The sequence below is a fragment of the Dermochelys coriacea genome, chromosome 5, assembly GCF_009764565.3.
Source record: "Dermochelys coriacea isolate rDerCor1 chromosome 5, rDerCor1.pri.v4, whole genome shotgun sequence".
In the NCBI taxonomy this organism is placed as follows: domain Eukaryota; kingdom Metazoa; phylum Chordata; order Testudines; family Dermochelyidae; genus Dermochelys; species Dermochelys coriacea.
Window position 1 is genome coordinate 82591292 of NC_050072.1, and position 24712 is coordinate 82616003.

The window sequence follows — 24712 nt, forward strand, 5'->3', positions numbered from 1 at the left end:
ATTGGGATTTCCAGTTGCTGAGCAAATTAATTACAATTTACAAGAGGAAAATCCAAATCACTGGTACCAATGGGCTCACTTCAGATCAAATGAGGCCATGCAAAAAACAGTCACACAGTTAGCATTCCATTTAAAATGCTTAATACAAACTAGTGACTTAACTGCATGCTTCTCACAGAATGCAATCTAGTTTATCATTTATTTTCATACAGAAGTGATAAGGAAAATGGAACTTGTACATGCTATGCTGATGAACTACTGGAAAAAAACAAGCATTTGCAAATATGCAATTACAGATGTCAAGTTGGTGAATTACAACATTTAGTAAAGAAAGCGTAACCCCCTCATTTTAAATCCCACTTGTTTGTAATGATTTGCATAACCTTGTCTTCACAAGTTGTGATTTATGGATTAGAATTCAATATTTATATGATCTATCACAACCAGATGTATAATTTAGCAACTAGCATATTCCTCTTTCATACAGCAATGGACAATAGGGATATTTTTTCATAATATCTATACAGTATTATTTTGGATTTTTCTAAAAATAAAGCCACGGCACATTTCATTTTGAGATTTTAGATTACTACTGATCTTCTTTGTACCTTACATTTAACAAATAAAAGCACAGACACAAATCCGCTATGCTGAGAGCAGGACTGAGGAGTGGAGGAAATGTGGCTCAGAGCCACTCTTGTGTTCCCCTTATCCTTGTAGCACTCAATGTAAATCAGAGACACTTCAGGACTGTTCAAATTTATGTTTATTTACAACAATCCTCTAGGAGCCATTCCAGATCAACAGAAAGCAACGATAATTTGTCCATACACACTCCTCCTGTGGCACATCCCTTAGGCTATGCTGCTGAAAGAGGGTGCCAGCTGATTATGCCAGCCCAGGATTCCCCCATAATAGAGATTCTCAGCTGCCCATTTAAGATGACTTTACATTTCCTTTGCACCAAGGATCAGGCCCATATGGTTTATATTGTGATTAGCCCCATTCACTTCACTGCATGTATTCACAGTGCATAAAGTTAAATGTGTGCATAAGTCTTTGCAGAATCAGGCCCTAAATTATGATATAAAGGGGTTAAGAAAAAAAAAAGTCTGAGGGTAGAGGATTTCCATCCTCCTAGATCGTCTCAAGTGAATAACTATACTGAAATATTAAGACTTTTGTGCTTCCCCTGCCTTCTCTTCAATACTCAAATACACAGAGCAAAAAAAAATTTTTTTTTTTGCTACAATACCTACATTATCTAAAGGAAGTACTAGACATTAAAAAGGTCCTAGTCTGCCCTCAAACTCAGTATTTTGGAGGAATCAGCTCCACAACAGTTTCAGTTTTACTGAGGGCCAAAGTTCTTCCCTGTCAAACCAATGACTGTTGCATATTTTTAAAATGTACAGAAGTTATATATCTCGATGATTGATAATAGAAGACAGTGACCTTGTCACACAATACACTCATACACGAATGACTAATATATGAAAAATGGACAAATTCCATAAATCCCATCAGGGATTTCAGTACCATGAATTCATTGTGAATCTTGCCTGAATTTTAATTAAAGGCTAAGGATTAGGAAAGAGCTCGATCATGTGTTACCATTGTGCACACACTTCATGAAAGTTTGTGCAGGTGTCATGCAGCTTGAGGGGAATATCACATGGTACATTGCTTTCAGCTTTCAAATCATTGTCGATCAGGTTACTTTGAGAAAATACAAATGCTATCAGAAGAAAAAAAGAACTGTTCCAAAAATAAGAATGTAAAGATATGGGGTGAAATCCTGGCCCCATTAAAGTCAATGGAAGTTTTGCCATTAACTTCAATGGAGCCAGGATTTCACCAGTGGAAAATAATATGCTCTTTAACAAGTTATTGTAATTAATTACTGAGTATGAGCTATAATAAAATATAGTCTCCTTAGCATGTGAAGGCAATATTCTTCTTATACACAGCAAGAAGTTTTAGTACTATTACTTCAATGAGCAGACTTCCATTCTAACATCCAATTGTAAATACTGCTATATACAAAATGACTACCAGAATTGCATTTATTATTTTTTAAATGAGGGGAAATTATTATTAATCCTGTTTATAATGATAGTGCCTAAGGGCCACAGGAGCAAGGCCTCCTTGTGCTAGGCACTGTACAAACAGAGTAGTAAATGGTCCCTGTTCTAAAGAGCTAACAATCTAAACAGAGAAGACACATGCAGGGTGGGGGAAGGAGTGTGCACTCTGTGATGGCAGCAAATATCATGGCAGTTCTGGTTTTTGTTATGGCTTGGCTTAACCTAGGAGGGGATAAGTTAAATGGAAAAAACAGGGAAAGGAAGGAGGGCTGGGCAGAGTCTAGAGGGTAAGAGGGGCAGGTATAGAGCGAAGCTATGGGTTAATTGACTGTGAAGAAGGTGGTAGAGAGTTGGAGCAAACAGCCAACCAGCACAGGGCACAGAAAGTACAGTCAAAATTGCAAAGAGTTCTCTGACTGTCCAGAGGTCTCTGCTTTGGCTGATCTTGTTGCTACTGGCTGGAGTCTCAGACTGGCTCCTCTCTGAGGTCTTCCCCCAAGACCCAACGATCCAAGTGCCTCCAGAGTAATGGGGGCCTGTACTGGAACAGTTCTGGATGCAAGGGATGTTGGAGGGAGAGATACCCCAGCTAGAACCCACTTTACCCTCTCACCTCCTCCAGTGCAGTAGTCCCCAAGTTTGAGGAAAGAGGTATAGCCTACTCCTAAATGGGTACTCATGTCTGCATCAAAAGCTGAGTTAATGTGTGCCTGTGTTCTGACTGTCAGCAGCCTAAGCATTGCTCTGCATGAGGTCTGGTCATGACAGGGAGTGATCTGGTTAAATCCTTTTGAGACTTCAGAACAATGAGAACTCAGAAACACATGGAGCTGAAAAGTTGTCTTAAAAGGGCATGGGTGGAAAATAATTAAAAGGAATATCTGAGCCACCTTACGTGGAAAAATATGGTTTACATAATTAAACTGAATCACAGACTATGGGAGTGCCCAAAGATACAAGCACTCTGTGATGAGGTGAAAACAGAATGGGGTTGTATTACATGCAAAGTATTGTCGTCATTGATATCAAACAAGAGACGCTCCGACATCATACCAGAGGTACAGAAGTATTTTAAGGGTCATTGCTGCTAAAAGATTAATTCCTGTGTAACAAGCGCCATGCTGGCTCATCAGCAAAGACAGAATCTGGGAACTGGAACATTAACAGCATGAATATCTATCATTCAAGATAAATGAATAATTCTTGTAGATACAGTAGACTCTCATCCTCTCTGGACAAGTCACTAAACTGAGAATATATAACGCACTGAGCAGTGGGTTACCATTGCACAATGGAAACAGTTCATATCAAATATAGGGTAAAATTCCTTCCACCTAACTTAAGCCTGAGCATCTGGATTTTTGGTTTGTGGAGGTAAGAAACCTAAAGTGGCTGCTGCATAAGTCCCCACAGCTGCTAATTACTTTACAGCCAAGGTTCTCAATCTTCATTGCACTGAAACCCCCTTCTGAAAACAAACAATACTTACTACAGGATCCCAACAGGGGGGACTGAAGCCTGAGCCCACTCAAGCCTAGTGCCTCAAGTAGGGGTGAGGGGTGGGCAGAGCCAAAGGGCTTCAGCCCCTAGTGCGGGGGTGGGGGGGCCGTAACCTAAGCTCCTCCACCCGGGGCTGAAGGGGGCTCCAGGCCCCAGCAAGTTTAATGCCAGTCCTGGCAACCCCATTAAAATGAGGTCATGATCCACTTTGGGGTCCCAACCCATGGTTTGAAAACTGCTGCTTTAATAGGTTGGAATACTGGCTGCAGCCCTTCTGCACCAGTTGTACAAGGTATTTGAGTCCCTGCATCTATAGAAACATAGATATAAAGCCCATCCCCTGTTCCATCTCTGAATTGCCCATAAAGTAACCACCTGCACCAGCCTATTCAGGGCTGACATTGAAACAATTTCCATGACCTGCAGTGGAGCATACAAGCATCCCTGTGTGGCTACTCGGTGTGCAGATTCCCTCTGCAAAATTTAAGTGGTTTGGATGGTCTTGCCCTGGCCCTCTGCATCCGGGTGAATGCCATCTCTAGTGCACTGAAGTGACAATTTATTAGATGTCTCAAATTTTGAAAGCTAGTTCTCATCAGGTCTGCTAAATCTTACTGTCATAACTCGTAGCACTCCTATACAGATTAGTATGGTTAGGGGCTGGTGCTGTCTGGTATGTATGTCACTTTAGTGCCCTAAAGTAAACTTTTTAAAGAGGACACATTGGATAATGTGGACCAACTATAATATGGACAGAAGTATAGTTACAAGCTTTACTATGTAAAACTCTGTTCTCCTCAGGACAATGTTGGGCTGCTGTGGGCCCCCACAAACACTAGCAGACTAATATTTAATTTTGCTAAACTCATGGCTTATTCAAGTAAATTAGGAGCCCTCTTCTCTCCTAAAAGACCTAAAGGTTTGGTATGTAAATCCTCTCACCTACTCTACACTGCTCAAACATTACAGCTAAGGCGGGTTCATTCCCATGGAGGAGTTTGGGGAAGGAGATAGGGATTATGACCAGAACACTGAGAGAGACTGGGTGCACATACTGGGTGAGAGGATGGGGGGGGGCATTGGGGAGTAATGTATTGAGAAACGTGGAGGAGACAACCCAAATCACTATGGGACTCAAGTTGTAGTAACCAGAGTTCTCTATTGGCAAGAAGCAACTGTTATGCCATATCACTGGATACTAGGGCACAAGCATTAGATATTATGCTAGCATCTATACGACCCCCAGTGGCTGTCAGGTCTGACTGGATTCTAATTAGACTACTAATTACATGTAAAAGAATTAACTTCATTCTAAAATTGCAGTGACACTGAAAAGGACTTGGAGCTAATAGTAGATAATCAACTGAGTATGTGCACTCAGTGCAATTCTGGGGCTAAGTCGGGGAATGCCATCTTTAGGTACATAGTCAGGGGAATATCAGATAGGAGAAGGAAGGCAGTATTGCCTTTGAATACTGCATTCAAGTCTGGTGCCCACACTTCAAAACAGATGTTGAAAAATGTTCAGACAAGAGCTACAAGAAGGATATAAAGTCTGGAAAACATGCCTTATAGTGAGAGGCTATAGAAACTCAATCTACTTAATTTATCCTAAAGGAGGTCAAGAGATGACCTGATCATGGACTACAAGAGTCTACATAAGGATGAGATTTCTAATAGATGGCTCTTTAATTTAACAAAGTCATAAACAAGATCCAACAGTGGAAAGCTGAAGGTAGATAAAATTCCAACTAAAAACAAAGCACAAATGTTTAAATTATGGTAATAAAACATTGGAATAACACACTGAGGGAGGCAATGGATTATCCATCACGGGAAGTTTTTAAATCAGGGCTGGGTCTCTTTCTAAAATGTGCTATAGCTCAACCAAAGTTATGGGCTTGATGCAGAAATTATTGGGTGAGGTTTTATGGCCCATGTTATGCAGGAGGTCAGACTAAATCATCATCATGGTCCCTTTTGGCCCTAAAAGTCTACAAAACCATTAATCAGATTTTCCATGTGGGTTTTCATGTCTTATTGTTAGGTGTTTCTTCATTTGTTCCGTTTTCAGTATTGCTACTGGAACAATTCTGCCAGAGAGCGCTGATGGAACATATGCTATAAATTATTTGCTACTTAAAGTCTAAATGCCCTAGTGAGAGAAGGTGATTTACTTCTGGCATGTATATTATTCATGGTTTTCTTTGTCTCAGAAAACTGTCTGAGTTCAGTATGTATTGTGACTTGAAGACTGACAAAACTTGTTTTTAAATTTACATTTTATTTATAATTTTAATCATTACAGAAAAGAGCTTTTCTTGGCATAGAAAGCACAGGAATGGAGAAAATGGAAATAGCATACCGTACTTATAAATCTGTTTTGAAATTACCAACAGCATTACTGTTCTTTATGTGCATTCTGCATTAACTCAATGGGCATGTCTATACAGCAACTAGACACCCACAGCTGGCCCATGCTAGCCGACTTGAGCTCGCGGGCTCTTTCATTGCTGTATAGACTTCTGGGCTAGAGCCCAGGCTACACTCTGAGCTCTGAAGTCCACACAGCAATGGAACACCCCCACAGCCTGAGCAGGCTGATACAGGCCAGCTGTGGGTTTTTCTTTGTTGTATAGACATACCCAATTAGTCTCTATATACACAGACGTATGAATATTTTTCTTAGAATTTTATTTGATTTTTAAAAATCAATTCTGTGCTATGTATGGTTTAAATAAACCTGCCTGACACAAGTCTGTTCTAATGGTGGGGAACATAGGAATTGCTGTACTGGATAAGACCTGCGGTCCATCCAGTCCAGTATCCTGTCTTCGACAGTGGCCAGTACCAGATGCAGCAGAGGAAGATACAGAACCCCGCAGTAGGCTGATGTGTCCCCCTCATTAGGTCTCATCATGGTCTCTAATAGGAAGAGATTGGCTTAAGCACAAGGTTTAATATGCCTTTCAAAATTTGTTGTAATTATGACAACTCTGGATATTTTGATATCCATATCAATATCAAATCCTTTTTGAATTTTGTTAAGCTCTTGGTTGCAATGACACCTCTTCTGGCAATGAGTTCCCCAGTTTAATTGCTGTTGTCCAGCAATTATGATCAGTTCCTCCTGAATAGCCACAAAGAAATGTCTGCTTGCCTCAGCAAGATGGAGGAAAGAAAGAGCAGGTGAAAGAGTAAATAAATGACACCCCACAGACTTACGAAGTCTACATTAGAAGTTATTTGGGGAGAACCTAAGCATGGAGCCCTCTTCTCAGCAGGGATGTGCTGACACTATTTTAATAAAAAGCTGTTCCCATATAGGTCCAAACCCTGCAACTGACCCTTCTTTGGCAGATCCCAGCATCGACACAGATCATTGATGCTAACAGGGCCCCTTAGGGCACAGAGATCCAAACCATGTGAAGTGAATTAGGGTTTAGGGCCTACGCTTGTGAGAACCCTGGTAAACTGTGTATCTGTGCTAGAGATGATTACTGAGGGACTCACTGCAGATTCTCTAACTTTCTCTCTCATTAAACAATCAATCACTTTCTTATTTATTTCTTATGACACATTAGTGCCATTAGATAACCAACAGATGCTTGGAGCATCCAGAAATTAGATGGGACTGGGTGGCAGAGCACTACACCAGGCTCACCATTAGGGCTCGCACTTAATTTTATTTCACAGGACAAGTAATCACACTGGGTGAAATTCACTCCCCTCACAGAGTCCAGGTACTACCAGGCACTGTGTTGGTAGTTAAATCCATATTGGCAGAGTGGAAGGATGAAATCCATGCTTGGGAAGAGAAAATACAGTGAAGAGGCTGTGGAATGCAGACCCTACCTGGCTGTTATTACGTGCTAAAGTAGCAGTTGCTGCCCTACAGTAAACCCTACATGGGATGCAGTAGCTCTCATTCCTCAACCTGCCCCAACACTCCTCCCTATGTTCATGTATGGAGCCAGTGTGTAAACTAGCCCCACAGAAGTCAAGGGGGCAGAGGTTTCTGTTCACAGCTGCCTGCAAACAGAAACACCTGCTCAGGAATATAGAAGGGATTTTGCAGTACACAGGGACTTGCATGGTCTCTTTGCCGGTCAGTTAATTTAACCCCATTGTGATATGTGTTGAACAACACTGTGCTCAGTCATCCTGAAATGTCATAACATCACAACATAAGAAATAAATTCACACCTCAACTGCAGGGCAAGCAAGGTCAGCAGGCCAAGGAATGTACCACCAGAATTTGGGACTCTCTCATGGATTTGGGGATGGTCGACAACTTAACCAGAATTTTTATGTTCATATTAGAAGTTGAGGAAACTGGGCCTGGCCTTGCTTAATTTTTCATCTGAGCAAGAGAGAAGGGGTTGATGTATACATTTGTAACTAAGGTTAGACAATGAATCTGAAACTTATGCATATGCAAATATTCTCTTTCATGTACACCTTTAGTTCACTATCTGCAGATCACAAACTGCAGTTTGCAAAAACAAGTTTAAATATTAGAAAGGAACAAGGTTTGTTTTACTAAAGATTATCTAAAATTATTTTTCCTTTGATATTTTAATTACTCTAATATGGAAAGGTGTGTTTTGTGGTTTTGGGGTTTTTTTGCAGTAAGACTGAGCTGCAAACATTGAGGAGGTGCCATCAGGGAGGTTTCAAAGATTTAGAACAAGAAGTTTGATGGATTGTACTGGTTTAGGCCTCATATAAATAAAGTCCCTCCCCCTCCCCAAAAGGTGACATCCAACAAATTGGGGAGAAAAGATTGTTGGCTGAAAATAAGAGCTAGTCTCTAGGAAAAAAGGAACTTGGCAGGACTATTAATTTCTCTTGAGGAAAAAAAAGGCTCTGAGCAGTACAACTATTTAGACTAAGAACTTTATATAAACCAAAACTTGAATATTAGGTCTCTTTTTTTAAGGTTTGCTGATTTTCAGCAATTCTACATGCTAAACTCTTAATTTAAACATTCAATGCAGTTAACTTTGTGATACAGATAAAAGACCATTATTAATACAAAGCATTTTAAACAAACATTCTGCACATTGAAAAACTCAGCTAAGTCCAGAAAAATCACTTGAGTTCTGTAAAATATTATTTGAAACAAAAGTTATTACAGATCAGTATAAAACTTTGATATCTAAAAAGGCTAAATCAACTGAAACATTTTAAAATATAGAACAAATCTATTTCAAAGGCATAAACTCCTCCATGCAGCTGACAACTTTCATTCTCCAGCTTAAATTTACTACCAGTCTAGCAATCCCACATGACTGTTTGACTGTTTTTTGTGGTGCAATACTTTCCATCACACAAATGGATGTCTGTGATTGATTAGGCAATTTAACACATGTACTGCAATTAAAACGGGAAGAGAACTTTAATTTAAAGAAAAAACATATTTAATGCAGCAATATATGTGGGCTTTATAGATTTTAGCAGAATTCCAGTTTCTACCACCCTGTCAGGTTCATTCGAAGCACATTCTCATTTTCCTTTTGCTGGAACTAAGAAGGTAACTGTTTTCCAAAAATAACATTCCAGGGTTTGCACATCCATTTTAGCATAATTGATATTACGTCAGCTTTAAACAGATGAAGGATATTACAATTTTCAAAATATCATCTGCAGATCAGAAAGCTCATTCTTTTTAATTAAAAAAATTAATTCCTAAACACGAGGAATATTTTGGCACAGTGTCAAGAAAAAATAAAATTTTGTTGTGTTTAGTAGTCTGAGCTTGGCTTAGTTTTTGAACAAAAATACAAACTTCCAAATATCTACATATAAAACTTACATTTAAAATATATGTAACTCTTTCTAAACGTGAAGATATAAAAAAAAATCAGAGAAATGTAAAAAAATATTTGCTCTTGAGCCCAACTAAAAATCATGAATGATGAAATAAAGGGAAGAAATAACTGCTATGAAGAAACTTTTGATGTATGGAACTGCAGAATCATAAAATGAGCGCTAAAGTGCTTCATGCTTGGAATCAAAGTCTCTATCCTTGGAAAAGAATGTTCTCTCAATCCTGGCTCCAGCAAGAACTTTAATTTTTTTTTAAGTTTACATCCTTCATCCAACTCCTGCTATCATTTTATAATTGCTCCTATATACTGTGTGTGTCTGAATTAAGTCTTGCATTATAATCAAGATACACTGAGTGAACACTGAATTCATAAGCTAACACACAAGAAAATGTGTGCTAAAACAAGCTTAGGGATTGATTACCAACAACACACCCCGCATACGTGACACACATGCACACACACTAGAGCCCATAGGGGAGTATGAAATAAGAAGAAAATCTCTGCGAAGTTCCCCTATACCGCAGTTCCTACATATTATTCTAAGGTTAAGGATTTGATGTGTCGGGTCCACTGCCTATCATGCTGACCAATACTGTGTAATTGTTTCCTTGGGCTCCCTCATGTCTCTGTCTGTATCCACCTATTATCTCTAGTCTTAAACTCAGATTGTAAACTCTTTGGGGCAGGGATAGTTGTTGTTGTTTTTGTTCTGTGCTTGTACTATGCCTAGCACTCTGAGGTTCTGGCCTACAATGGGACTCCCAGGTGCTACTGCAATGCACATAATATATAACAAAACCCACATTCTGTCTGGGGAGTGAGGTCTCCCTGCCCGCAGAACAGTCTGTGAGGTATGCTCCTAATCCTGAGGATACCAGGAGATCAGAGGAAGGCCAAGGCCATTTGCAAAGAATCTGTGCCTCTGCACTGGTCCTGGCTCCCAATGGTCCCCAGATATCCATGGCAGGAAAAGTACACCACCACCAAGGAATCTACCTGGCTGCACCTGCTGCAGACCTTCCTTTAATGGGGATCACCACTATGGAGGTCTCAACAGGAGAGATAATATAGACCCAGGCTATATTTTTTTCATGGTAAGCTTTATCCTTTGTCACCATTTCTTTTCTACATATTGGAAAGCAAACATTCCACCAATGTATTCTGATAAATTTCTGCTAAAAAGTCTGTAAAGCTCCTTGATAAGATCTGCCAGATTGCCAACCAAATCACATTGAAGGGTGGGAGATAGCAGCAACGTCATCCACTGTAACCCTATTTGTGCAACAACAGCTGCCATGCTGCTACACCATGGCAATGGATTCCTCCATTCCCCTACCCTTGCTGAACCTTCCTACCCCGCACAAAAACCTCTAACTCAGGCTTGGTTCACAAGCCAAGATTTGCCACTAAGAAAATAAGATACTGCTTAGCAAAACACAGCCCCTGCACAATCAGACCAATGTTCATTATAACTTTGAATTACTTGATATTCCAAATAGTGAACAGGGCAATGCCTTAGCTATGCCCCTGGGGAGTGGGGGTGGGAATCTTTCCTTTGGACCATGTATTTAGTCTTGAAGACTTAAAATTCCACCTATTCTGCAGGGAGAGTGTTGGTTTTTATAGGAACTCAATGCTATTCAGTGGAATTCACCCTCCAAGATTGGAAATCGCCAGTAGGCAAGGCGGAACTTTAAGGACTGTACAAGAATGAGCACCTGGAATACTGAAGATAGAATCTAGAAATCCCCTCCAAATCTTTATTCATGCCAGTAGTCCCACTGAAGACAACATAGCTACTTATTTAATTAAAGACTACACATTTGAGTAAGAGTGTTCAGAATCAGTACCACTAAGTGAACACCCCAATACTTATTATTCGTAGAACCTCTGAACCTAGAGATTCACATTGGGACATTTTTCAATTATTCAGATGTAAAGCGGCAGTCAGGACAATTACTTTGAATCTGCATTCCCCCCCCCCCCCCCCCCCCGTAGCTGCAAAACACAAAAGCAACTGTATGTAGTTCATTCAAATTTTCCTGCTAGGTGGACCAGTGATTCAAAGTTGTTTGGTTTTTTTTTTTTTTTTTTTTTTTACCACTGGTGACCTACATTCAAATCCTTGCTAGGTCAAAAGTGAAAACTGAGTTTGAGTTTACATCCGAGTCCCTATTTGGCCATATCATTCAGCATACGGTTTGGCACTGATAGGCATGACTGGGAGCCTCTATTCAAGTAAGGCACTACACTAAAATATCAGGAGTGTTGTGGGTTAGGACTTAGGTGAATTGGCATGTCTTATACAGACCAACTTCACACTATAGAACCTGGCTCTGACCAATGTGAGAATTCCTTCAACATTCACCCACATTTTTTGAAAAACAAAAAAAAAATTATTTCAATAGCAAGACCTGCTCAAACTAGAGAAAATATACAATGTTTTAAAAAACAAAAACAAACTAGAAACCCTCTAAACACAGTCCTGCAGCTGCACTCAGTCATTAACTTCATGCGAAAATTTTTTTTTAAAAAACAGAGGGACTTAACTATTTTACAGCTGTCAAAATCTCATGTCCAGCTAGAAGAGGAACATTCTCCAAGATGCCTACAATACCTGGGTTATCCTGACATTCTTTTGGTTTCAGTGGATAGTTCACTAGAAACAGCAGTCAGTGTTTTTTTATTCACAACACCCTTTCTGCTGACAGGAATAAGGACATTTTCCTCATTTTGCAACCATTGGCTTCAATGCTGCAACAGGATCTTCCAGTGTGCATCAATTAGGCTCCTGAAAAGTCTTCAGTGGGACTTTAGGACTACTATTGATAATCACCAGGAAGTAGGACAGAAGGTAAAAGGAGACAATTCTGAATTCACCAAATTGGGTCTATGAAGAGCTAACATGTTACCTTTGCAATACCCTAACCTATTACTCTGAAGTGGAGGAAATCAGATTTCCGTCTAAAACGCAGTCTTTTCCAAGCTTCAGAACAATATGTTACTGATCTGCTTTTACCCCATAGGTGACAGCTCACTACATGCTAAGACAGACATCTGGACAGTTCTTCTCTACAGAATGTTAGTTATTAATGATAGCTTTCTAAAGGCTTTCTAAAAAGTAATGATATCTTTCTAACCAGTGGTAAAGGAAAAGACATTCTTAAATTCAAGAATTTAAAATGGACCAAATTTAAAAAAAAACTTTTAATGCCCTGATTAAACTTCAATTTAAAGTGAGGTGCAGTTAAAATAATAAACTAAAGAGACAAACAGGTTACTGCTCACTGACAAAATTATGAAAACTGAAAGACATTTTAAAATTCAATGTAATTGTTCGTCATTATACTCGATTCACTTTTCACACTTTTTTTTCTCCAAACTTCAACAACAAAAACAAACTAATCGTTTTCACTTTCTATGTTGTACTTGTCAGTTTTCCTTTCTGGTTCTCATGTGCCAGCGCAATGCTACAACATTTGGGTTGCAAAAATACAGACAAGTGTTTAAATCCAAACAGTGGCCCTAAATCTGCATTTTCTACTAAAGCAAAACTCCCAGTAGCTTCACTGGGATTTTGGTCAGATTAAGTAAAAGTTAGTCTTTGGTATATAATTTGAAATTCCAATCAGCGCACTACTAATACATTACTTTGTTTGAATTCTTTGGAGTCACTTTTCCTCAGAAACCCCCTTCTGCTAAAAGGCAATTTGAGCTTTACAATTATCTTGGATTTTTCCAATGATAGTCCAAAGTCCTCTATTTACTGATATTGAAAATAACTGTAAAGCAAAGACTAGAGAGCATAAAGTGACTCTTCACTCAGACTCAAACACGCCACAAGACACGCGCACACTCACAGTTCATAATGCTGTTGGCTATACTTTTGCCACTTCCACTTTACAACTTTGTAATAGAATCGGGCACTGCTGACAAGCATGGAATTACTCATTCAGTTAGAATAGTAATTTAGTAGAATAGCAGCCTAAACATGTTTAAAGCTTCATATCGGTGTATCAGTATTTCTATAGAGGTATTAAGTTCCATTATAAGCCAATACAAAGGTGAAACAATACATCCCATATCCAAATGCTCCTTCTCCCTTCCCCCATTAGTATTTCACAGGAGGCCTGATCCAACTCCACTGAAGTGAGTAGGAATCTTTCCATAGGACTTAAATAAAGATAGATTGTGTCCAAGCTTCTGTTCTCAGTTTTCTCATTCTTCTCCTCCCCTGACATGTCCTTCTATGTCTTTTCTTGTATTTGTCTTCTTTTTCAAAATGTAAGCAGTTTGGGGCAGGAAACATGGGTTATTTGTGTTTTTAAAGCACCCTGGGAATTTATGGCAGTATAGAAATGTTTTATAACAAATACTATAACAGTTTTCGCACATATTTTATGCAAATCTCTATGTAGCTCTAAAGATATTGTGCTCATGGTGTAATGATTCAGCTTATTATAATTATGGGCAAATATACTTACTTTAGATTATGAGAAAATTACCCCCACATAACTGGCTGGGAGTGGGTATACGAGACAGACTTGTAAAAATATACATGAATAAAGAGAAGCTTGATTTGGAGAATAAACTCTTGTGGACCAAATACTCTGCTGGTTTTAATGAGTTGATCGCTCTTGAACTGTTATTTACATGAGTAGAGCAGTTTCACCTTTTAGTTTAAAAACTACAAAGCTCAAATAATTAATTTAAAAAGGGCTGTTTGACCAGTAAATTTAAATTATATTTGCTCAATCATGTGACTAATAAGAAGATCTCTAGTTTTCAATGGTCTTTATTTTACTATAGAATGTAAGAATGCTTACTGAATGTAGACTGTCCACATCAATTCAGTTTATGCAAATAGACATGAATTGAACTATCATTTAGGCAAATATATGTAACAGTGTGGCTCCAATCCTGGGCTATGTCTGAACTGCATTTGGCATCAGAGCGCAAGAAACCAAGAGGGCGCTTTGCATTACCCCTGATCCTAGGGTTAGCTGGGATCAGGCCAATGACTGGTGAAAGCCACTTGTCATAAGGATCCAGCAGTTGGGTATTGCCAGCACACAGGAATGCCATAGCTATACTGTTTCCTCCATTCCAGACCCAATCCCTAGTTGGGAAGTGGGATGTGTAGTAGCATGGGAGTAACTAAAGCAGATCTAAGCCATGCCAAGACACTTCCAATAGGAGAATCTTCCAATGGCAGACTATGGAGGCATTATGGAGCTTTACATCACCAGAGCGCTACAAAGTTGCATAGCAGGATATGTTCTTACAATAAGAAAAATAAAGAGGCTGATCATCACACGGGTACTATAAAAAAAAGGATGAACATAAATTACTGCTTTACAAATGTTCAAGGAAGTTAAAGAATTAAAGGACAAGTAAATAAATTTGTATAACTTATTCTAGTTCTGAAATGGAGCTTGAACTTTTTCTTACAATAAGTGCTTTAAAATGTAGTATTTTTCTCATACAGCAGTCAATAAGAAATACCTGTACAGTATAAGTTTTAACAGCATTTTTTTTCCTGTTTGGGATACTAATCTTCAGACTTTCAGTCTGCCAAAGTTCAGAAAGAAGTTGTTTCTCAGAAAAGAAAACATTTTCAAGTTTCAAATGGTAGAATTTTTATACTGGAAAATGTCTCTTCCATTGTTATATTTTATTATCATCAGATGTTTTTAGTTACATTGGGAGGCCTTTCTTAACTTTCCATTTACTGTAGATATTCCAGATTAAAATGGAATTAGGCAAATACTTAGAAGCACTCAACTTTTTGGGCAATGCACTGCTATATGAGATATAGATATATGATGTGACAGTTGTTATAAATGTTTTAAAATATGTATTGAAGTATTATCTACCGCTTACCTTACTAATAGGTTGAAATTAGGTCATAAAATTAACAAAGATCTCATTTTAATTTTCTTCTAGATTTTATGTTGCAAGGTATGAAAAAATGGAACAGATTAAATACTCTCTCAAAGTCTTATTAGATATGGCAGGGCAACTTAGATTTAGAACATTACGGAAAGAGCAGAGGCAGTTTCATATACTGGCTATTGAAAGTAGCATTTTAGATCAAAGCTGTAAATCGATGTGATCCCCAAAAATATGACTATAAGGCCAAGTTCTGGTAAGCAGTGAACAACCCATGGAACACGACTCAGTAATGCAAAGTGAACCAAGGAATGGAATTACTCATCCCTAAACTAGAGTAGATGCTGCAAACACTGTATGGGGATGGAAGCAGAGACAATCCTGCCCAACCCACATAAAGGATTAATCATGGAGGGAATAGAAGAATGGAAAGGAGGAAGCAGGATTCAGGGTGACAGCCTTCCTAACAAAGGGAAGATGTTTCGTGTAGGCCTGGAAGGCAGTGGTTCCCAGAGGCCTGAGAATTGTAGCCTGTCTAAAAAAGAGAGAGAGCAGCAAGACTTCTCTGAGGACTAATCTGTAGACTAAGCTTCCTGGTTTTCTGACTCAGATTTCCTTGATGCAGGGGTGCTGGAACAATTTGTATTGTAGAGGTGCCGAGAGCTATTGATCCAAACTGTAAACCCTGTATATGATGATAATTACTTCAAGACAGGTTTCAGAGTAGCAGCCGTGTTAGTCTATATTCGCAAAAGAAAAGGAGTACTTGTGGCACCTTAGAGACTAACAAATCTATTTGAGCATAAGCTTTCGTGAGCTACAGCTCACTTCATTGGATACATTCAGTGGAAAATACAGTGGGGAGATTTATATATACAGAGAACACGACACGATGGGTTTTATCATACACACTGTAAGGAGAGTGATCACTTAAGATGAGCTATTACCAGCGGGGGGGGAGGGAGGAAGAAAACCTTTTGTAGTGATAATCAGGGTGGGCCATTTCCAGCAGTTAACAAGAATGTCTGAGAAACAGTGGGGGGTGAGGTGGGGGAAATAACATGGGGAAATAGTTTCACTTTGTGTAATGACCCATCCATTCCCAGTCTCTATTCAAGCCTAAGTTAATTGTAGCCAGTTTGCAAATTAATTCCAATTCAGCAGTCTCTCGTTGGAGTCTGTTTTTGAAGTTTTTTTGTTGAAGGATAGCCACCCTCAGGTCTGTGATCGAGTGACCGAAGAGACTGAAGTGTTCTCCAACTGGTTTTTGAATGTTATAATTCTTGACGTCTTATTTGTGTCCATTTATTCTTTTACATAGAGACTCTCCAGTTTAACCAATGTACATGGCAGAGGGGCATTGCTGGCACATGATGGCATATATCACATTGGTAGATGCGCAGGTGAACGAGCCTCTGATGGTGTGGCTGATGGGATTAGGCCCTATGATGGTGTCCCCTGAATAGATATGTGGACAGAGTTGGCAACGGGCTTTGTTGCAAGGATAGGTTAGTGGTTCTGTTGTGTGGTGTGTGGTTGCTGGTATTTGCTTCAGGTTGAGGGACTGTCTGTAAGCAAGGACTGGCCTGTCTCCCAAGATCTGTAGGAGTGATGGGTCATCCTTCAGGATAGGTTGTAAATCCTTGATGATGCGTTGGAGAGGTTTTAGTTGGGGGCTGAAGGTGATGGCTAGTGGCATTCTGTTATTTTCTTTGTTGGGCCTGTCCTGTAGTAGGACTTCTGGGTACTCTTCTGGCTCAGTCCATCTGTTTCTTCACTTCAGCAGGTGGGTACTGTAGTTGTAAGAATGCATAATAGAGATCTTGTAGGTGTTTCTCTGTCTGAGGGAGTTTGAGCAAATGCGGTTGTATCGTAGAGCTTGGCTGTAGACAATGGATCATGTGGTGTGATCTGGGTGAAAGCTGGAGGCATGTAGGTAGGAATAGCGGTCAGAGGTTTCCGGTATAGGGTGGTGTTTATGTGACCATCGCTTATTAGCACCGTAGTATCCAGGAAGTGGATCTATTGTGTGGACTGGTCCAGGCTGAGGTTGATGGTGGGATCTCTAAGGTGCCACAAGTACTCCTCTTCTTTTTATGTAGTTACTGTTATCTGTTCAAATATGCTACTTGTCCTAACAGACATTAACCACCTGTTTCCTAAGAAGAGAAAAAGGCATTCACCCGTGTTCATTGCAAGGCTATAGTAAGCTACTGATTACCAAATCTTTTATCCTGCCTCAACTCTAAGTGTAGTGGATATATTTATTCATCCACTGACTAGAGTGATGAATGCTTTTGTCATCATCCACTTGTATAGTACATGTAATATTACCATACCACACTTGAAAATGAAATGAAGACTTGCATAAACATAAAGCTATGAACACATGGGAAAAATTTTCATGCATTAAACTGTGAAGTTAAATTATGATCACAGGGAAAGGTTTTTTATAAATCCGCTGACTATGAAGTATCCACTGATACTGATAGATAGTGATACTGATAGTACTGATAGAATTACTTTGACCCCACTCTAATTGTGCTAATGGTGAAACTGCTGCTTTTGCCTCATAACAACATAGATGCACAACAACAGCCACTCTAAGTTAACTGCACCTAAAGTGACAGTGTACAAGTCTATCCATCATCGTTTTGGGAAGTAGTCTGAAGAAAGATCTTACAAGCTCGGAATGTAGGGCTTAATCATGCATCTTTTAATGTCCTAATGTACTAACCCAGATGCCAGTAAACCTGAAAGAACAAACAAACAGGAAGGCCAAAATTTTTAGAAGTGGTCACTTATTCTGGGCGATTCCATTTTTGGGTGCTCAGTTTGAGATATTTTGAGATACTTGGTCTGACTTTCAGCAGTACTGGGCACTTGCTGTTTGCCTTGACATCAGTTGGAATTAGGGTACTCAATACCCAGGAAAAAAAATCAAACCCCAAGGGTATATCTAAACTGCAGCTGGGAGGTATGATTTCCAGCATGGATAGACACTCACTCTAACTCTGTTTGAGCTAGCACGCTAAAAATAGTTGTTGAGCAAATGATACGAAAGACATTCACATCTCAAGAATAGGGTCAAATAGAATACACTTCAGAAGTTATCTAATGCACGGGAAATGACTGCCCAGGAAGGAGTACTGCAGAAAGGGATCTGGGGGTCAGAGTGGATCACAAGCTAAATATGAGTCAACAGTGTAATGCTGCAAAAAAAAAAAAATCATCATCATTCTGGGATGTATTAGCAGGAGTATTGTAAGCAAGACACGAGAAGCAATTCTTCCGCTCTACTCTGTGCTGATTAGGCCTCACCTGGGAGTATTGTGTCCAGTTCTGGCCGCATTTCAGGAAAGATGTGGACAAACGGGACAAAATCCACTGAAGAGCAACAAAAATTATTAAAGGTCTAGAAAACATGACTATGAGGGGAGATTGAAAAGATTGGGTTTGTTTAGTCTGGAACAGAGAAGACAGAGGGGACGTAACAGTTTTCAAGTACAGAAACTCACTTGAAGTTGTCCCGGTTAACATTGTTATGTTGCTGATTAATTAGGGAACATGCTTGTTTAAAGGTGCACAATGCTCCCTTATAACGTTGTTTGGCAGCTGCCTGCTTGTCCACTGCTTGCAGAAAGAGCAGCCTGTTGGAGCTAGCTGGTGGGGGCTCGGAACCAGGGTGGATCGGCAGCTCCCCGCTCCCCTAAGTTTCCTGTGTGGCAGCCGCCCAGCAGGCTATCAATTACCAGCAGTTCAGCTGTCCCTCCCCCCACTACCATGTGCTGCTCCTGCCCTCTGCCTTGGAGCCGCTCCCGGGAGCCTCCTGCTTGCTGTGCGGGGGGAAGGATGGGGGCTAATGTCAAGGTGTCCCCCTCCCCCCAGCTTACCCCATCTCCATAGAGAAGGGGGGACACATGACAGGACTCAGGATGGAGGGAGCTTGCTGGCAGCAGCTACTGTCAACTTGCTGATCTCCTCAAAAAGGCAATGTAGTTAAAGGGGCAATGAGCATCTCTCTCTCTCTCGCACGCACGCGGTGTGTGATTCTGTCTGCCATGCTGTCTCCCCTCCCTCCATTCGTGCTGCTTTGTAGAATGTGAGACTACATTAACAACTGGTTAACCCTTAAGGGCTCAGCTGAGCGATAGTTAATCATTTAGAAGTAAGGAATTCCTTGGGAAATATCCCATCCTCTGACTTCACCATCTCAACCAAGCTTCACAATCATCATTGCTGTGTACAGTATTAAATAGCTTTTTAAAGTGTGTGTGTGTGAGTGCGCGTGCGCACACACACGTCTTTTGTCTGGTGAAAAAAATTTCCCTGGAACCTACCCCCGCCCCCCATTTACATAAATTTTTACAGGGAAATTGGATTCGCTTAACATCATTTCGCTTAAAGTTGCATTTTTAGGAACATAATTACAACATTAGCGAGGAGTTACTGTACATAAAAGATTATTACAAGGAGGAGGGAGAAAAATTGTTCTTCTTAACCTCTGAGGATAGGACAAGAAGCAACGGGCTTAAATTGCAGCAAGGGTGGTTTAAGTTGGACATTAGGAAAAACTTCCTGTCAGGTTCATTAGGCACCAGAATAAATTGCCTAGCGAGGTTACAGAATCTCCATCATTGGGGATTTTTAAGACCAGGTTGAACAAACACCTGTCAGTGATGGTCTAGATAATACTTAGTCCTGCCTTGAGTGCAGGGGACTGGACTAGATGACCTCTCGAGGTCTCCTCCAGATCTAGGATTCTGTGTCTTCAAATGTATGTCATTATGAGATGTACGAATAGGAGGGTGGTATGTAAGACACAAGAGATAATTGTTCCACTCTAGTCAGAACTGGTGACGCCTCAGCTGGAGTAGTGTGTCCACCATATTTTAAGAAAAATGTGAACAAATTGGAAGAAGCTCAGAAGAGAACGAAAATTATGAGATTTAAAAAAACATAACCTTTGAGGAAAGTTTGAAAGAATTGGGCATGTTTAGTTCAGAGAAGAGAAGACAGAGAGAGGACATAAGTCTTCAAATATGTAAAAGGTTATAAAAAGGATTGTGCACAATTGTTCTCCATGTCCACTGAGGGTAGGACAAGAAGTAATCATCTGAGTTTGCAACAAGGGAGATTTAAGTTAGATATTAGGAAAAGTTTTCTTACTATAAGGATAATTGAGCACTGGAACAGGTTACCTATGGACTGGGAGACTGTGGAATCCCTGGATGTGGAAGTTTTTAAGAACAGCTTAGACCATCCCTGACTGGAATTTGTCTAGGTTTACTTGGTCCTGCCTCAGAGAGGGGGATGGACTAGATGATCTCAATGTCTGTTCTAGCCATACATTTCTGTGACTCAAGAAAGATGTCCCAACACAACCATGATACAGTATTAACCTGTACGCATAGGAAATCTGTGCATAACAGCAACACTTTTATATTTAGCATCAATGCCAAACTAGAATTTTAAAAGCACCATTATGTTTACAATACATTGTCAAGCAACTATTCCATTGCTGTACTTATGCAATAGAATCAGACAGGCATTTTGTATGAAGAAGGGTGGCTTGTGTTTAAAGCACTAGAATGGGACTCAGAAGTGCAGGGTCAATTCCCAGCTGTGTCGCAAACTTTGGAGGGAGGGAGCGGGGGGGGGGGGGCGCGGTCTTGGGCAAGTCACTAAATCTCAGTGTGCCTTGGTTCTCCACCTGTAAAGTGAGGATAACAATACTTGCTGTATCTGTCATGTCTATTAAGATTGTAAGCTCTTCAGGGCAGGGACAGTCTCTTACTGTGTATATGTGCAGCCCTACAATAATGGTGCCCCAACTTGGTCAGGGTCTTTTGGCACTATTGTAATACAAATATTAATATTAGAAAGTAAAAATAAATTAATGTGTGTTTTAGAAGTATGACAAGTTGACTAGCTGGTACACAAACTTCTTAACAGTTGGCTGTAGCTTTACAATTCCTACTGGATGCCTACTATATTTGAGGTAAAGAAACTGAATGTTCATGACCACCAGGCTAACAAAGTTAGCAGTTCAGCCCCTAAACAGTCCTTTAAACTTGATTTTCTTATATAATATCAAGTTTGCTGTGAATTAAACTCATGAGCACTGGCTAACAAAGCACTTTTTACTGTGTGAATTTCTCTCTTTCGTTATGGACTCCAATCATGGCTCCATAATTACTACTGGGATGAACTCTGCACTTAAAGAAGGGATTCAGCTTCTGTGTTATGTATTGGAAAATACAGCATATCGTCCTGCAAACTGCAGCACTTGCTCTCCAGGTCCAGAATATATTTTTTGAGAATTTACAAGTAAATCTGCTAAGTCTGTAAAACAAATATCCAGAATTTTTTATATTAAGTGGTCTCATGTGTTTGGCAAAAGCATTGTTATACCCCCTTTGTTCTTTAACATACTACACACACACACACATTCAAGCTTCCTCATTTTAGTTTACTTGTCTGAAGGACATTCAACAACAACCTGCATATTTTCCCTCTTAAACCATCAAGATGTCTCTAGAAAAAAATACCCACTATTTTGGGCCATTCAATTGCTAGTTAAGAAGATGCTTTTCCAAGAATATTTCCTGTGCAGCATTCTTACTTCATACTGGTTTGTCACTGTCCATTAAAAAAAAAAATCTAATAAGCACTAGTCCTGTTTATCCCTTGTTCTACTTTCTTCTGCAATTTCTTATCTGAAGTTATTGCCACTCTTCTTTTAACACCTCAAAGAGTTAGCAGTTTCTCTGTTTTCACCCAATACTTCACTACAACTTTCTAAAATGTGCTGATGGTTAATATTACCCTATTCAATCCTTCATGTTTTGAAAGTTGATCATGAAATGGCTTTAAATGCTGAAACCTTCATTTGCCAAAGGACTTGTCAAGACCTTCTCTCTCGATGTCGGTTCCTACTTCATCTAGCTCCTTATTCTTTATCTTGCCTGCTTTCATTCTATTCAGTCTGATTCTAGACCTCAGTTTCTTCCTATTTTAATAGCTCATTGCTGTATAACAGGGTATTTCATCTCTCATCTCTAGAGTCTGGCAAATCTGCAGATATCCATTTTATATCCACAGAGCGTATTTGCAGATCTCAGATTGAACGCAGATACAAATTTTGAATCTGTGAAGGGCTCTATTCATCTCTTTGCATGTACTACATCCACTAGTCTTTGTTTCTTGATCTGTTTAGCTTTTCATCCTTCAAGCTGCTTTGGTATTATTAAATTCCATTGGCTAACTTAAACTGTCCAGCTAATCCTGACAAGGGGATCAGATGTTTCAAAAATCCACTACACAAAAAGACTCACATGAGAAGCTAAATAAACATTTTTAAATAACCATTTTTCTTAACACATTACTTGACCTGCAGTATTCTCGTTTTATTGAAAGTATGCATAGACTAACAAGAGCTATAGCAATTGCAGCAGGAATCCTATTAATAGCATGCTTTGTGTGTTCCAGCAGACTCTTTTTACATTTCTGATAGCACTGAACTTTCAGGTTTTCAGTGATATTCCTGTCATTTACAGCTGCTAAACTTATGGAATAAAAATCTGGATCAAATAACCAATTACATTTAAAATTCAGAAAAGCCAGGAAGTCAAGTAATCTGGCCCTGCATTGACTTCTCTCAATTCCAGACAAGTCACACAAAGAGACAGCCTGAGCATACAGTTCTCTCCAGGGAGCAAAAAGACCAATACATTTGGCTCTTCCAGTACCTCTTCCCAAAAGGACTCCCGCCAATCTGCTCCATCTCAAACATCCTTTTTGAGGCTCACACTGGAGGGGGATTTCCTGTCTACACATAGGTTGCTGGACTACAGTCTGAAAGTTTTGGTTTATTTTGACCAGGTTTTAGCTTCCTCCCCATCTCCAATAGACACTACTGCAGTAAGACTAATATGTGCTATGGAATAAATTTAGCCCCTTTTTGGTTACAGAATAGTTTTTGAAACAATCCTGATTTCTATAAATATATTAATTATTCATTCACTAAATCATTTCAAATAACTTTCAGTTTACTAGTTTATACAAACTGCTTACTTTGAGTATTTAGTCTTTGTTTTTGTCATATGATTGGTCACATGATATTGTTTACTTTCCATTGCCTGGATACTTCACATTTCTTAAACAGGAGGGTAACAAATTATGAATAACACATTTTCAGACGCATAATCATCTTTGCTAAGATTCATAAAACATTTGATATTCAGATATTTTCATAAATGCCCAGGATTCATCTGAATATCCACAAATAACGACCAATTCTGTGTTTTTATTCTCAAAATATTACTGGATCTGTTTTTATTATTCAACCAGCTCTGCCAAATATCTTGCCTACATCTATGTCAAAATAAGTGTCACACTAGAATAGATACATTTTAAAAAGGCAAATGTGTACTTCACATCTGATCTGGTTGTGACTGGATATTTCATCACATTATTCAGAAGTACCAAAAAGAGAATGTGAAGGAGGCCTAAAATACTGTTAAGTTATCCAACCATACCTAAAGCGATAGAAAAATGTGCTGTCATCATTTCCATAAATAACAATGTTATCAAAGAGGTTAACATAACTATCTAAAGCGCATATTATAGTGAGTGTCTTATCAAATCATCTAGATGGGGTTATGCTAGGAACATCTTTGATACTGGTCGACAAATTTGGATTAGGAGAGAAAATACGCATGATCCTCCACTATCTTACATCATGTATAGTCATCCACACCTCTACAAAGTTGTGGGCATAAAACACTACTAAATCAAAATGGTAGTGTAGTAGTAGTCTGGCCTCCAATTACTGTGGAAGAATTCAGATACTTGATACTAAATAGAATACTGTGTGGTCACAATTGGAATAACAAGCCTTATTATATGGTAATCCCCCTGTGAATGTCCATATGTATGGGGCTGTAGGTGGTTCACTGGGTGTATGTTGGAAATCTGTATAGTATTACATAACCCAGCTACAGTAAACTACAGAGTAATTTTTCTCTCATTCTGTTCTGGTAGAGGGAAAACGGAAAGCAAATATTAAATTTACATGAACTCTTATAGTCTTTAAGTTATGAGACATTTTGAAATCATCAATTAATAGAAGCCAGTGGCATCACGTGACGCTTTGACATGATGAAACTATGAAAGAAACCAGCAGAAAGAATATTCTATCATTGCAGATTATTTTTATGTTGTATAAAACTTAGATATAATGTATCAAGACAGCTCTTCAATTTCTTTTCAATTTGACATGCTTATACCGTTAAATTCAATTCCTGCCTGTTTCTTCTTCTCTTGAAATCTGTGATTTTCTGCTTGCTCTTGCTGCTGATAGAAAAAGCAACTCTCAGAAGAAAGTAAGAGGACAAA

General features: G+C 39.3%; 1 protein-coding gene across 1 annotated transcript in view; it reads right to left on the minus strand.

Annotated features, from left to right (window-relative positions):
- The window catches only part of FBN2 (fibrillin 2), a 247169-nt gene that overhangs the window by 199865 nt on the left and 22592 nt on the right, over positions 1–24712 (minus strand). The window lies entirely within an intron of this gene.